The sequence below is a fragment of the Anser brachyrhynchus genome (genome assembly GCF_964034855.1).
Source record: "Anser brachyrhynchus genome assembly, chromosome: 11".
Lineage (NCBI taxonomy): Eukaryota > Metazoa > Chordata > Aves > Anseriformes > Anatidae > Anser > Anser brachyrhynchus.
Window position 1 is genome coordinate 17,277,241 of NC_137706.1, and position 13,438 is coordinate 17,290,678.

Genomic DNA, 13,438 nt, shown 5'->3' on the forward strand with positions numbered 1-13,438 from the left:
TCTCTCCCTAACTTTTACCAAAACATAGTTTATTAAAGTTTTCTTAACAATATGCAGAAGTCACTATCTTTGTGTGCATATGGATTTTGCAAATCCAGAAATACTTATGTATGCATACAGTTAATAGGCAGTCACAGGTTTACAATGTAATTCAGCCAAATAACTGGACTAAGGAACTGAGAATTAACAACATTTCTGCCATCTCATAAACAAGTAACCATTTTATTTTGTGGCCCCTGCTCCCCGTTTGTCAACTAAGACCTACCATTTAACTGTATGATAGGGAAGCCCAGTTAATGATAGTAAATTATTAAGTAATATCTTTTCATCCATTGCTCTAAAAATATTTCTTGCTATGGTAGAATGAGAGAAGACAAGAGGCAGATACATCCCTGCCCTTACCAATTTTAAGATGTGAACAACTGTATGCCAAATACACCTCGTCTTTTGGCAGCCTGTCTGGTGTCACCTAAGACTTAATCCCACTGACACACTTCACTCCTGCCCTCTCCTCATCCCATGGCCAGGACTCCACGTCTACCCAACAGCCAGCACAAGCTGGTACTAAGGGCCTCTGTTTGATCTAGATTTCGAAAATGCATATTCACACAGTGGAAATCTCTGTGAAGGATGAAGAGCTCTCCATTTGGAGTGGGTGTTTGATTTGTTAGCTGCTTGTTTCTGGGGCTCAGAAGATTCATGGTCACAAAGGTCAATAGTTATTGATATCCATTGTAACAAAAGTCTGCTTAATGTTTTTAAAAATAAAGCATCTTCTATTTGTATAAATTTCTTATTCAATACAGCTATGGTTTCCACAAGACATTTAATGACTACACTTTAATATACAACCTATTCTTATGCTTGGACAGCTGTATTTCTTCACCCTCTTTTTCCTAACACGTATCTTTTTCTCATAAATTTACCTTTAAAAAAAATCTATCTTTATTTAATTAACTACACTATTCTTTAATCCTTTTAATGCCACTAAAATGTATATTGAAGCACTTTACAGTCTGAGTCAAAAGGGCATTTTGGCAAAAGAATATTGCAGCTGTGTTGCCTGAAACATTTTAGAAGGTAGTGTCCGCAGGGAGCAGGAGAGCCTGGTAAAATACTGGCAGATGTAAGCAACAGTGTCACATTTTGGGATGAAAACCAGTTAATGCTTGTGCTCATTAAGAGCAATTTCTGTGTCTCTGCGAGGCTCCACGGAAATGGGGAGGTCCGCACCCCAGTCTGGGAGGCAGCGGGTGCCAAAGCAGCAGAGAAAGGAGACCTGCTCTGCTCCGCTAATCCCGTTAATCCCAGTTCTTTCAGGATTTCCTCAGCAGCAAAGCAGAGGGTGAAGTGGCTGGGAGGAAGGGATGTGCCTGAAGCAAGCAGTGGGCAAGGCCCCTCCATCCTCCTGGGGGTTTGGGGGATTGTTGCAGAGCTGGGCAACATGGAGTGACAAATTTCATCTTCTGAAAATTTTACCAATCAGGGGAAATAACTAAATTTAGTGAACAAGATTTCCCCACAAGTCCATTGTTTTGCAGTCCTTCCTCTGTTAAGGCCACTGAGGAAACCCAAACTAGAGCTCTCCAGAGGGTGGGATGAAGGGAGATGGAAGCACGTGAACAGGTTTGGCTCCACCACCCAAGCTCCAGCCCGATGACCTTGTCAGTGGGGCAAACCACAGCACAGACTAGAAGTGTCTGGAGAAAAATGTGCTGAGGATTTCAAGGGAGAAAAATACTAAAATAAAAAATAAAAAACCCAAGAAAACAAACCAAGACAGAAAAATGTGAAAGCCATTAAAAAGCGTGGCTTAAACTTAAGAATAAATGCAATGGCATAGTCACATTCTTTAAAAGCTTTGCTCCGCTCAGAATGGCTTTGTTATTAGTGATTCTTAATGCATGAGATAGTGGTTTGGAATAAATCTTTAAGTAATTCAAAACAAGGACTCTTCAGTAAATAGTTGAAATTAAAGGGGGAGTTAGAGTCATCTGGTTTCCATTAGGATGATAAAATAGTTCACTTGAAACCTTTTACAAGATGCTTTGTTACTGGGAGGTGTCTGTGCATCTCACTCCATCACTAGCCATTTGACACAACATAAAAGGCTTCAAAAGCCATGCTAGGCCTCTTAATCAAAAACTAATTGTAATAGATATTGGGGAGTGTTAACACTGTGACCGCTAGGTTGTATCTCCAGTATATAAGCAGGAGTGAACATTAAACACAACCCGGAGTTGATAGGGCTTATCAGAATTTCAGAGTTAAGTGCTAAGTACTGCAGCCCGGTATCTGCACGCTGTTGCTTTGTACCACTTTTGGAGTTAATTGCATTGTAGGACTTCATCATCTCAATGAAATTTATAGCAGCCTTAGAGAAACTGGAAGAGCCGGGAAGAAACTGAGGCAGTTTACAGTTCAGGTTAAAAAAGACTGAAGTTTTGACTTCAGCATCTAACATATTTGCTTAGGAAGAGTGGTTCCCCCCCATCCATCCCTCCACATTTTACCCCAAAATAAAAACGAGCTATTTCTCCCTTTTGAAGCTTTATTTGCAGCTAATGCTGTGGCAGAATTATGGCACCAGCAGATGCAGGGCTCCCCAGCACAATTCTGTCCCTAAAATTGTCAGTGAATTGACACACATGCTTGCTTCCCAGTCCCGTATGCCTTATGATTGTTCACATGAATATTCACAGTGCTCATGGAAACAGCTTTATTGATTTTACTGAACCAGGGTGGGATCAGAGTTACTGATTTTAACTTAATTCATGCATTTTTCCAGATAACAGATGACCTTAATATTTACACACTATTGCACCATAATAAACCCAGGCCAGATCCTCTGCTGTTATATGAAGTGCTGAAAATAAGAGTTCAAATTTTTTAGTGAGGAGCTCAGAACCAGACTGTCGTACAGTGAGGAAACCAGAGACATGGCAATTTACTCCAGCTGAGAATGTAGCCCACAGTGTAAAATTCCTTGCTCAACGCAGTAAAGTGCATTAAAAAGTGCTGTTGTTATTTCTCATGAGTTCATTATAACCTGTATGCTACCAAAATCTCTAGACAGCTGTGTTCCTTTTTACTCCAATTTCAAACAATATAATTAAAAAAAGCATTCGATGAAATGTAGACACTTCTACCATTTATGCCAGAATGCTGGCACCATCCAAAATCAGCTAGTCTGTAAATACCAGATTAGGATCTGTGAAGCGAAGGCTTTTATTCTGTGAAAGCATATTCAAAAGAAAGTCTCAACCTTTCTTGGTGAAGAATAAGCTTTATTTGTAAAACCCATAATTATCTCAAATGTTCTGTGGGGCTGGGAGAGCTGCGAATGTTAAAACAAAACATAAGGAAACAGTTTTGGACATTTAAGCAAAGGCAAATAAGGATGATGTACTTTTCCCCTATTAGTTTACTATATAAATGAGAAGACATTACAGAGTGAAACTTAATTAAAGTAATTGACCAAATTGCATTTTGTAGTAGTTATTGTCGTTAGCAGCCCTGACTCCTCTGTCAAAAGGATTTGCTGGAGATTATTTCTAAGGGGTATTTATTATGAATATTAATCTCTTCAGTAAGTACCATCAACGTATTAAAATTCATCTGAAGCACTTTATGGAAGACTGCAAACAGAAATGACTGGTGAAAAACAAGGTGTCTAATCATGTTAGCTTGGTTCACACATGGTTAAACCAAGAGTAGAACAGGGACAAGAAACGTAATAAAAGCTATATTGGATATATTATGATGAAAATGTGCTTAAAGAGTACCTGATTTTCAAAGACATTCAGGCTGCACTACCAGGAGTGCTGACGACTCTGCTGTTCGAGGCAGGTTTTTATATAGTCTTGCACTACCTTGCTGATTCTTCAGCTCATATGCTAATTTCTGTTTGATCTTTTTAGTGATTGTTTGCAGAAAGTATATAATTAAGGAGGGGCAGAATGCCTGTGGAGAATTTGTTTCACAGGTGCTACCCACGCTTCTCACACAGACAACAGACAACTCAGGTTCGGTGCTCAACACCCCAAAGTGCAGCAGTCAAGCCCCTCTCTTCAGCAGGGGGAAGGACACATTTTTAATTACATCTCAAACGCAGGTATGAAGAACTGCATGGAGTTGCAACGCTGTCTACTCCACTAGCTTAAATGATACGGCCTTTTGTGCTCAGTGCTGCTTGATCTTCAGCAAAAGAAAAAAGTGGAGGTGAGATGAGAAGGTAGAGGAATGGCATTAAAAAAAAAAAGGGGGGGGGGGTGCATAAAACCTAAAAATTCTTGACCCACTCTTTTCGATTTCCCATGCTCTGGAGACAGGGTTTGAAGAGTGGTGGCTGCATGCCAAAGGGAGAAAAGGCGCTGCTGAGATTCCCAGAGCTACAGAATGGGTTGGTCTCGGTCCTCCACAGCCTCACCTCTTCCCTCGTCTCCTCCACCTCTTTGCTTTCAATGTTTTTTCCTTCCCTTTCAACAAAGCCATCTGCAACTTTCATACCACCTGTGTTTAAAATGAACACCTGACAGCAAATAAGCCCTAAGTATACACAAGTTGGGCATCCCAAGTTGTGCTGCAGCTCCAGATGTCAGCTTCTCTTGTCCTTTTAATAAAGGCTCAGATCCCCATCGTTCAGCGTTCTGCCTCAGTTTTGCCAGCAGGCATTCCTTTCCTTTCTTACGAAACAGGCTGAACATTCTCCCCGTGTAAACATTGTTCCACATCTGTTCACGCTGAGGAACATCAGAGCACCATTTCTCAGAAACCATTCTGGTTACGTGTGACCAAACGTACCACAGAGGAACCTGTGTGAGGTCAGTCTCTTCGAAGCTGAGACTTGGAGGAGTCGCTTCACCCCACTGCCACAGTTCCCCCGTACAATCCGTACAATAACTACGATTATCCCCATGTATAAAGTAGCTGGTTAACACTCATACAGCCCTTTGGATGTGGAGATCAGTATATAATTGCTAAGTTGAGTTAACACTCAGTTGATCCTCATTTGAATGGCAGGCACAGATTTACCAAAAAATAGGAAAAGAGGGTTTACACACCCATTAGCACCGCTCAGTGTGGCTGCAGCTGCACAATCCCCCTGCTTAGACCAGCACCATGTCAGCCACTGAACTAGTGACCGGGAAGTAAAAACCCCAAACTAACTATTCCTGAACAGAGTAGAAAAGACAAACCATTTCTGCAGCTGAATATAGCAAAAATCCTTAAGGGAGCCCACTGATTACACTACTGAGATTTGTACGAACTAACTAGGGTAAATAATTAGACTATATTTTAATTAATATATCAGTGCCTGCTAGCACAATATAGTTAAATTTGTGCCATTATTAAAGCTGAATGAAAGAAAATTGTCCTATTTGTGATGAAATTATAATAGCAACCTTTCCAAGAAAAAGATAAGGCAAGAAAAACTCCACGATGCTATTTGTGCCCAAGGAAGTCAAGAGGTGCCCTTACCTCACCAAGTACCCATGTACCTCTTCTCTAGGTAGCAAACCTGGATATGGCAAAAGCGTCTCTGGTGAACAGGGAAATGAGCCACACACACATATATATATATGTGACACAGATCACAAAATGAGGGCTAAAAATACAGCTCAATTATTCAAAGTATATCATTTTTTCAAGTTTGACCTTGTTATTACTTCCAAGCACCTGTGTCGCTCAAAAGTGGCTTTCTTGCACAAACAGGGAGAAAATACCTGCACATCGCAATGCAGACTTTTCCAAAAACCTGGCTCCCTGGATAACTTTGTGATTTTGGGGAACAGACAACTCCCTCCCTGTGGAGCATTAGCAGGGCATAAACAATGGAGCTACAGGGTGTGTTTTTTTCCAGCCAGCATCCCTGCTTCCACCGAGCATTGGGCTTTCTCCATCTCTTCGTGGACAGGCAACTCCTCCCCATCTTCCATTAGGAGCAAGGAACGGAGGGTAGATTAATCCTTCACTTTCTCTGTACAAAAGAGATGTTTTTTTGTGTAATTCTGGGATTCAAGCACAGTGTTAAATATTTTGTTTTGCTAGACACAGATTGCTGGAAGGGTCCTGCCTGTGTCACCAGGGCTGTGCAACAACTGCATCCCGCAGCAAAGGGACCGAGCTTGCAAAGAAACCCTGCAGGAGGAGAGGCTTCCGAGCCCACTCTTCCTAAGGGGGCAGCTGATCTCCACGTCATGGCAGCCAGCATGAAACACGAGGGCTTGATTTTCAGAAGGTGGAAGGCTTAGCACCTGCTGAAAATAAGACCCACTTAAGTTGTCACCACAGCAGTCACCTTGAAAGATTTAGGCCACACTGTCTGGTTAGCTGGCTGCTCCCCCAGCACTGTCACGTTTATCAAAACCCTCTGACAATTCTCTCCCCTTTCAAAACACTTTTTATTTTCTGATTGCCCATCAAAATTAAGGTGTCAGACTGGTTAATGTTATTGCTCCCCCAGACTTCTCCTACTTTTGGCCTACACAAGGCAGAAGACAAACCCCTTCCCTTCTGCCCCAGCTTCACTTATCAAAAAAGGAGAATGAAAGAGGCACCACACCATTCAGCCTTAGCATTAATCTTCCCTCTGGCCTCTCATTACTTTGCCAATAAGATGATCTTCCTCACACCACATTTCGATATATTTGACATCTGTCGTAAAACTCGGGTCACACATATCTGTCTTCTGGTAAAATGAGTCATCCTACAGAGACCCATACTATATTGTTAAGGTCTTGCCAGAAATAATTATTGACATATTGTCAACACATCCAGCCTACTGTATTAATAGGAGTCATAAATTACTGGCCTTTTTTCTTCCCTCTACCTAGCAAAGAAATGAGGGGACATGCAGCAGGAAAGCAGGTACACAGCGTTCGGGTGATGGATCCAGGCATGCCTACTCACTGCTTTGGAAAAGCTATCTAAAATTTGATCTTATAGAAGAGAGTAACTCCAGAAATAGAAATTCTTGGTTTGGTACCTTTTCTCTCCTACCTTACCATGACACAGGCTATGCTAGCTCATCAAAACAAAAAACTATTAATTGACCAAAACTTGCAGCTGATAAACAAGAGTAGCTACTTAGGGAAGAGAGGTTAAAGAGAGATGAAAGTTGGACCATCCTCAGCCTAAACACATTGCACTGAGGAGAGAATTTTAACCTGTCCTTCGTACTCACAGCACAAGATGCAACTTCTCTGTTTAATCACGTATACGCAATGCTCCCCAGTTGATTTCATCAACAACTTAAGTATACTTTAGGATAATTTCCTGCCTTTTTTTTTCCAAGTGTAAGGAATCTTCTACAGCAAAAGGAGAAGGAACAGAGATTACAGCCATAGCTGGAGGAGAAGAGAGGGCATTCATCTTGCACCAGGAAGCCTACAAAGGCTGCTAAGCTAGAGAACACGAAGTACCTCCTGCAAGAAGGCTTTGGCAGACAGGTTTGCTAGGGGGAGGGACAGGGGATGGAAAACCCACCAAATGTCACCTGCACACAGCAGACATGTTGTGGGACAATATTCCTTCTTGCCCAAATCCAGCACAATTCCCAATCCCCAGTCACCATGCCAAAACTACAAATCCCTTTGAGCAACCTTCCCTTGGTTTTGGATGACCCCACTTGGGATGACACCAAGAGTGAGCTACCAGGCAAAGAGCACATCACAGTGATGCTCCACAGGCCCAGCGGTGGCAAAAACATTACCTCAGTATTTTGTGGTTTTAGTGCTTCCATATCTACAGGAGCACTGAGAGCACCTCAAACTAATTAATAAGCTGCTCTGTATCATTGTGTGTTGCCTTTCTTTTTCCCCTTTGATTCACACACAATTATTTTTAGAAAAAGAAAAAAAAAAGTTTCCTAAAAAAACACAAAGAACTGAGATCTGGCACCGCTTATCTGCTCTGCTCATCACCTCAGTGGCGTATTAGGTTTGTGGGAAGGGGGGGGAGGGAGAAAATGTGGAGGCTGCCCTCACTGCTGTCACCTCCCTAACCCCAAAACCTCCCAGGTCCTCAGCAAGCCCCAAATCCCTTCCTTCCTCATGCTAAAAGCCCTGGCAGTTACATTCACAAAATCCTGGTGCGTATCTATGACCTGTTCACTGTCCACTTTCCATCGGGTTTTATAAGGGGCAGATGTTGCTACAAGGCAGCTCACTTTTACAGGCTGTCTGTGGGTGGCATGTTCCTGGACTCGCTGACTTGATGGCAATTCTGACTTTAGGCTGTAGGCAGCATCAGATATTTGGCAAAGGTGTTGAGTTCTTGGGCAATTCTGGGCCAAAATAAGTGACCTGAAGAGAACATTTTAATTCCTGCTAATTACGGTATCCCTAAATTTGCTCTAGTGTTTTTTCAGGGTTGAATTTAGCAAAGGTAAGAGTGCAGAAAGCCACTCACACTTTTCTGCTTGGGCACTGAGCTCTGACACGCTGGCGGATGCTGTCTTTCATTATTAACTTTGGCAGCATTTAAATTAAGCAATATCTTGACAGGGGAAAGGAGGTGAATGAAGAGCCCTGGGAATATTTTTTTCTCCTGTTTAATTGTACTGCATTTGATGCATTCCAAAAACACTAGAAAATCTGCTCTTTGGAGACAAAAAAAAAAAAAAAAGAAAAAAAAAAGTTTATAAACCCCAACTAGCTGAGGTAGTTTGGCAGCACATAGAAGGATAGAGAATTATCATCTGTCCAGGGAAATCCACCCCCCACTTCTCCCAACCCTCTTTCAGCTGGTGCATGCAAGATGTTCCTGCTCACTTCATCCTCAAACATTTAAACACTTTGAGGACCACACACCTACAGCGCGTTATTTGCAAGGCTTTCTGAGCCGAAATCCAGAGTGAGTGCATGTGTATCTGTGGGTGGGAATGGCTGGATAATGTTACCATGATAGCTGATGATAATATTTCTACCAATTGTTAAGCTTCCTAAGTCTCCACTTTGTGAACGCTTCGGCGTATCGTTTTCTGAAAAAAATGCAGCCTTCCTTGCCTAGGGAAAGGTCCGAGTCAATAATGTGTTCATGCGAGATTATCTAGGAGCCTCTGATTTACTCCAGAGGGAAAAAAAAAAAAAGTCTCCCCTACACAAATGCACCTTTCTAAACACTTCAGGGGTCGCATGGTTCACTGCAGGATTGTGTCAGTACAGCCATAAAATAAGGCGGCAGCTCAGGCTGTCTCAGGCTAGCAGGATAGCAGGTACAGCAGAAACACAGATGTGGTGTAGCCTGAGCTGTTTGAAAGTGGCCACTTGCTTGGGATCATTCTGCTTTTGTTCCAAATAGACATTAGGAAGATGTGTGAGGGATGAAGGAGTGCATTTCTTCAGCGTTTCAGAAAAAAAAAAAAAAAAACAGTGTGGGAGTAGAGATAATTTTGATGAGTCAAATTCCTAATTCCCTTCAGACCTGTAAAGTCAGTAGGATTTGCTTCACTTTCATCTTAATATGCAAAGTTGGGTGAAGTTAGAACAAAGGAAGGTGGAAAAAATAAATGAGCCTGTTTTTACAAAGTGAGTGTAAGGAAGAGCAAAAACACCAGCAGTCTTCTTGGGGTCAGGACAAAAACAAAAGCAAACTGTTCCTCTGCATAACATACTATTTATCTGGGAACACTCATTCAGGCCCCGTCTTCTGAGAAGTACTCTGCTCATCTTTTTTCCATTTCCTCTGCCATGGTGACTCTGCTGGGCTGCAGCATGTCTTGAGCAAAGCACAATATCCTCTGGGACTTTGTTAAAAATACTGTTCAAGACCAACTTAAGGCCCAATTCTTCTGGCTGCATCATGCTTTTTTCATATTTTCTATCAGTTCCTCTTCTTCCTCCACTGCATCAAGGCGCAAAATTCTTGTTTTAATCCAAGGACGCTTCCCAGTTGGGCCCCCCCACAACCATTCCTTCATCTCAGTCGTTTTTGTCCTGAGCTCAACCTGACTATCCACTTCTCCCTCAAGCAGGATTAGTCTCAGAGCTTCCCAAACTCCATAAATTAACTATAGTTTCACCCGTCAAAACAATCCACCACACACTAATTCTTCAACACATAGAAAATCATTACAACGCTCATTACAATTACAAAATTATACACACAATAGCATTTGTTAAAGCATCCTTTTAATGCTTTCAGTTTTCCATGTTCTTCTGTCTCCTGCTTTCCCTTCTGTCTTCTCTTTTTCCCCAAGTCTTCTGCTTTCTTACACCTTTGGGCCTGCTCCAAAATCCAGTAAGTTACTGGAAAGTCTGATTTCTGAGGCTTTATGGATCAAGCACTTATCACACCACTTCTTTTGAGACAGGGATTCATTTACTACAATTCCCAATTTATCTTGAATTCAGTCCCCAGCTTTCCCTAACTATAGCTATCATGCTCAATGGTTTTGTTCCCCAAGCTCTGCAAGAGTGATCTGGGTAGCCCCAGGGCACAGGACTTCCTTTAAGAGATCTGTGAGAATTTAGAAAAGTAAACCTATTGTTAGGATGTTTAAATTTACCACTGAAGAGAAAATTCCTATGGATTCACAATTCAAAACAGGAAGAAAAATCACTGTTGCACATATTTGCAGATTGCCCGATACTAAAAGGTTCCAACTTCAATAAAAACATCTGGATTCTACTGTAAAATAAACAGTAATAATTATACTGTTCATATCATCCTGCTAGGCCCCAATACTCCTATCCTGAGAGCTCTGCTGGTTCAAAGGAGCACTCCTGAACCTTATAAAAGTCAGTCCATGCACAAGAGGAAAAAGCCAGCTCTAAGGAAAAGCTAAGCAATAGCAATGAATCACACGGTTCGTTCGGGAAGCAGAGAACTCTGGTTGTGTTTATCTTTTATACGAACAAGTTCCCTGGCATAGGTCCCTATTTTATTTTATTATTTTTTTCCCAAAGGCCCATCCCCTGTCACGGCAAGCCCCCAGCTGACAGCCTCATTGTCCTGTCGTGGAAAGTCATGATAGATGGCTGCACCGCGACCCTTTTAGACGGTGCGTGTTCATATTATGCTCAGAGACTTTTTTTGATCAATAGTCCATTCAAACCTTTTCACTCGTGATTACACAGAAACATATTTATGTTTACAATATATGTAAGTATAAATAAGTGGCTGGAGAATTAAGACAAGCAAAATGACTTTGAGAGGTTTCAGCATTTCGGAACCCAAAGCAGAGGTATCTTCTGAGTAAACTTGGGCATTTGCAGCATATGCAATATTTTGTAATATTTTAGTCAAAGGAAGAACAGCCAGAATATTTTCATTGTGGGGAGCAGGGAGACTTTAAATAACTAGTTTTTGATACTAGCCATATTGCACTTCACTTTTCCTCAGCACAGAATGCCAGCTTGTTTCTTCAAATTAAGACAATATGCTTATAGTGATGAACCTTATTGGCCATCTATCTTCCTTTTGTAATCTGGCTCTCATCAAGCTGAAATGAAGCCATTTCTTCTGACTGTGGCTGATTAAACACAGAGTAAACCTAGATCTCTGAGGAGGCTCTAATGATTCTCCACAGGCCTAGTGTCAGCCCGGCACCTGCAGCATTCAGCTTCCCCATTTCCATCATAAAATGAAGCATCTGTTACGGAGAAGTGTTATCTTTTTATCATCGCTGGTATCTTTCTGTTTGAATTCACCTACCCCATTTGGTATAAATTACAGCCATTTCATACGTAATGAATGGTCACACAGGATGCACTCTGGTTATTGGGGGTTAAAAGGGCACAAAATCCTTTACTAAACCTTTATTTAACTTGGTGAAAGTTAAGACTACATGGCTTGTGTAAAACCTTCTTTCTTACAACAAACAGGAGGAAATACTTATCACAGCTTAATGCTGAAGCATTTTGATATTGCTTATCTAAATACTGGCCTTTGAGTTTTTTTGGAAGTGATTTGTGTGGAAACATTATTAGTTGCAGGGAAAAGAAACAGAGAAACATGTCCATGCCAAAGACATTTCTGTCTCGGTAACTTGATTAACTACAAGCCTGAAATGTAAAAGTAGACAAGATTTGTTTGCTAGAAAGGATAGTTGCCAACTTAGAACCTGCTGCAAATCCCACAGAAGTCAATTGGCATATTTTCAATGATTTCAACAGTATTTGTTTGGATCAGGCCAAAGATCAGCTAGCGGTTTACATTTTGTGTGGTCCACATGCTCCTCTACATTTTACCTTCTTGTTTTCCATTTCAGCTTAAAAGGGCAACTTTGTCTCAGAAACAGTTTGTTTTCTGCTGGTGGGGATTTAGGATAACTTTGCCAAGCGTTTCATTGTCACCCGCCTACAACATGGATAGTCTGGACAACTTCACATCTCAAAGAATGAAAGGAAACTTCCCAATACGCTCACTTGGAAGCAAAACTCTGCTCATTGCTTCTTGAAGTACTGTGGGAACCAAATGGTTATAAAACCACAACCAAGTAATTGCCACCTATTAACATGTGGCTACAAGGTATGGAGGTGGGGGCAACAACTGCACAAGGGTCTTCCTGGTCAATGAGTGATAGATGTTGCTGGAACATAACAACCTCTTTGACTACATCTGAAGATTGCAAATGAGAGGCAGCCTTCCGTGGTCAATGTTGTAAATATAAAGTCTTCAGTAAACTACAGAACAGCATAGAGATGCTTTAAAGTAGCTAGCTCGGGTACTGCTGTGAGTGAGGCTGCTTGGAGGAGAGCAGAGCTCAGCACCACCTATCTCCTGGCAAAATCTTGGGGTGTTGAATCACTGAGGTGTTAAACCAGAAGAGGGCAAGCAATTACGGTCCAAAGTGTTTCACACCATCACATGCCATGCTCTGAACAGGACAGGCCCCCACTCAAGACACTACAATTTACAGTCCAGCATTAATAACATGCTTTAACTTTTGTTCAGTCCTGAAGTGGTCAGTGGACTTGATGATCTCTGTAGGTCCCTTCCACATGAACTATTCTATTCCATGGTCCAGTAGTTTCCCTGGGCTCCACATTTATCTCGTATGATGAAAGCCAACATGATGTCCACCAGGTCTGCCTGAGATTTCTTCTCTTTTTTATTAACAGGTATAGAAGATGTAATAGACATAAAGTAGTGTTACCAGGGTTCTCTTGCATTATAGATGTTGAGTGATCAAAAGGGAATTACAGTCACACAAAAAAATACAACCACTTTGGTGGATCTTTTGCCTAGTTAGTTTTCATAACACATCACAGCTGAAATAATTCAACTGCATAAAAGTAATTTAAAAGTGTGTATTTTATTGTCAGGTTTAAACTTTCAAGTACCTGTTACCTACAAAGAGCCAGGGGAAAGGGGCTTAATGGACCCACTGGGGAAAAAAAAAACTTGTGAAAATAGGGAAGAGTGAGCAATTTTGTGCCAACATGCATTTTCATGATTGTTTTGCAAGCCTGCTTTATGTGGCCACTTTCTG

General features: G+C 41.5%; 1 long non-coding RNA gene across 2 annotated transcripts; it reads left to right on the forward strand.

The window, feature by feature from the left end:
* Positions 1-3,330: 3,330 nt before the first annotated feature.
* LOC308176133 lies at positions 3,331-4,925 on the forward strand. 2 transcript variants are annotated; one of them, XR_013938100.1, is made up of 4 exons: positions 3,331-4,025; positions 4,115-4,221; positions 4,332-4,402; positions 4,698-4,925. It is a non-coding gene; the product is annotated as an uncharacterized lncRNA (long non-coding RNA). The 2 variants fall into 2 exon arrangements; XR_013938099.1 differs by having other exon boundaries at positions 4,332-4,925.
* Positions 4,926-13,438: the final 8,513 nt, after the last annotated feature.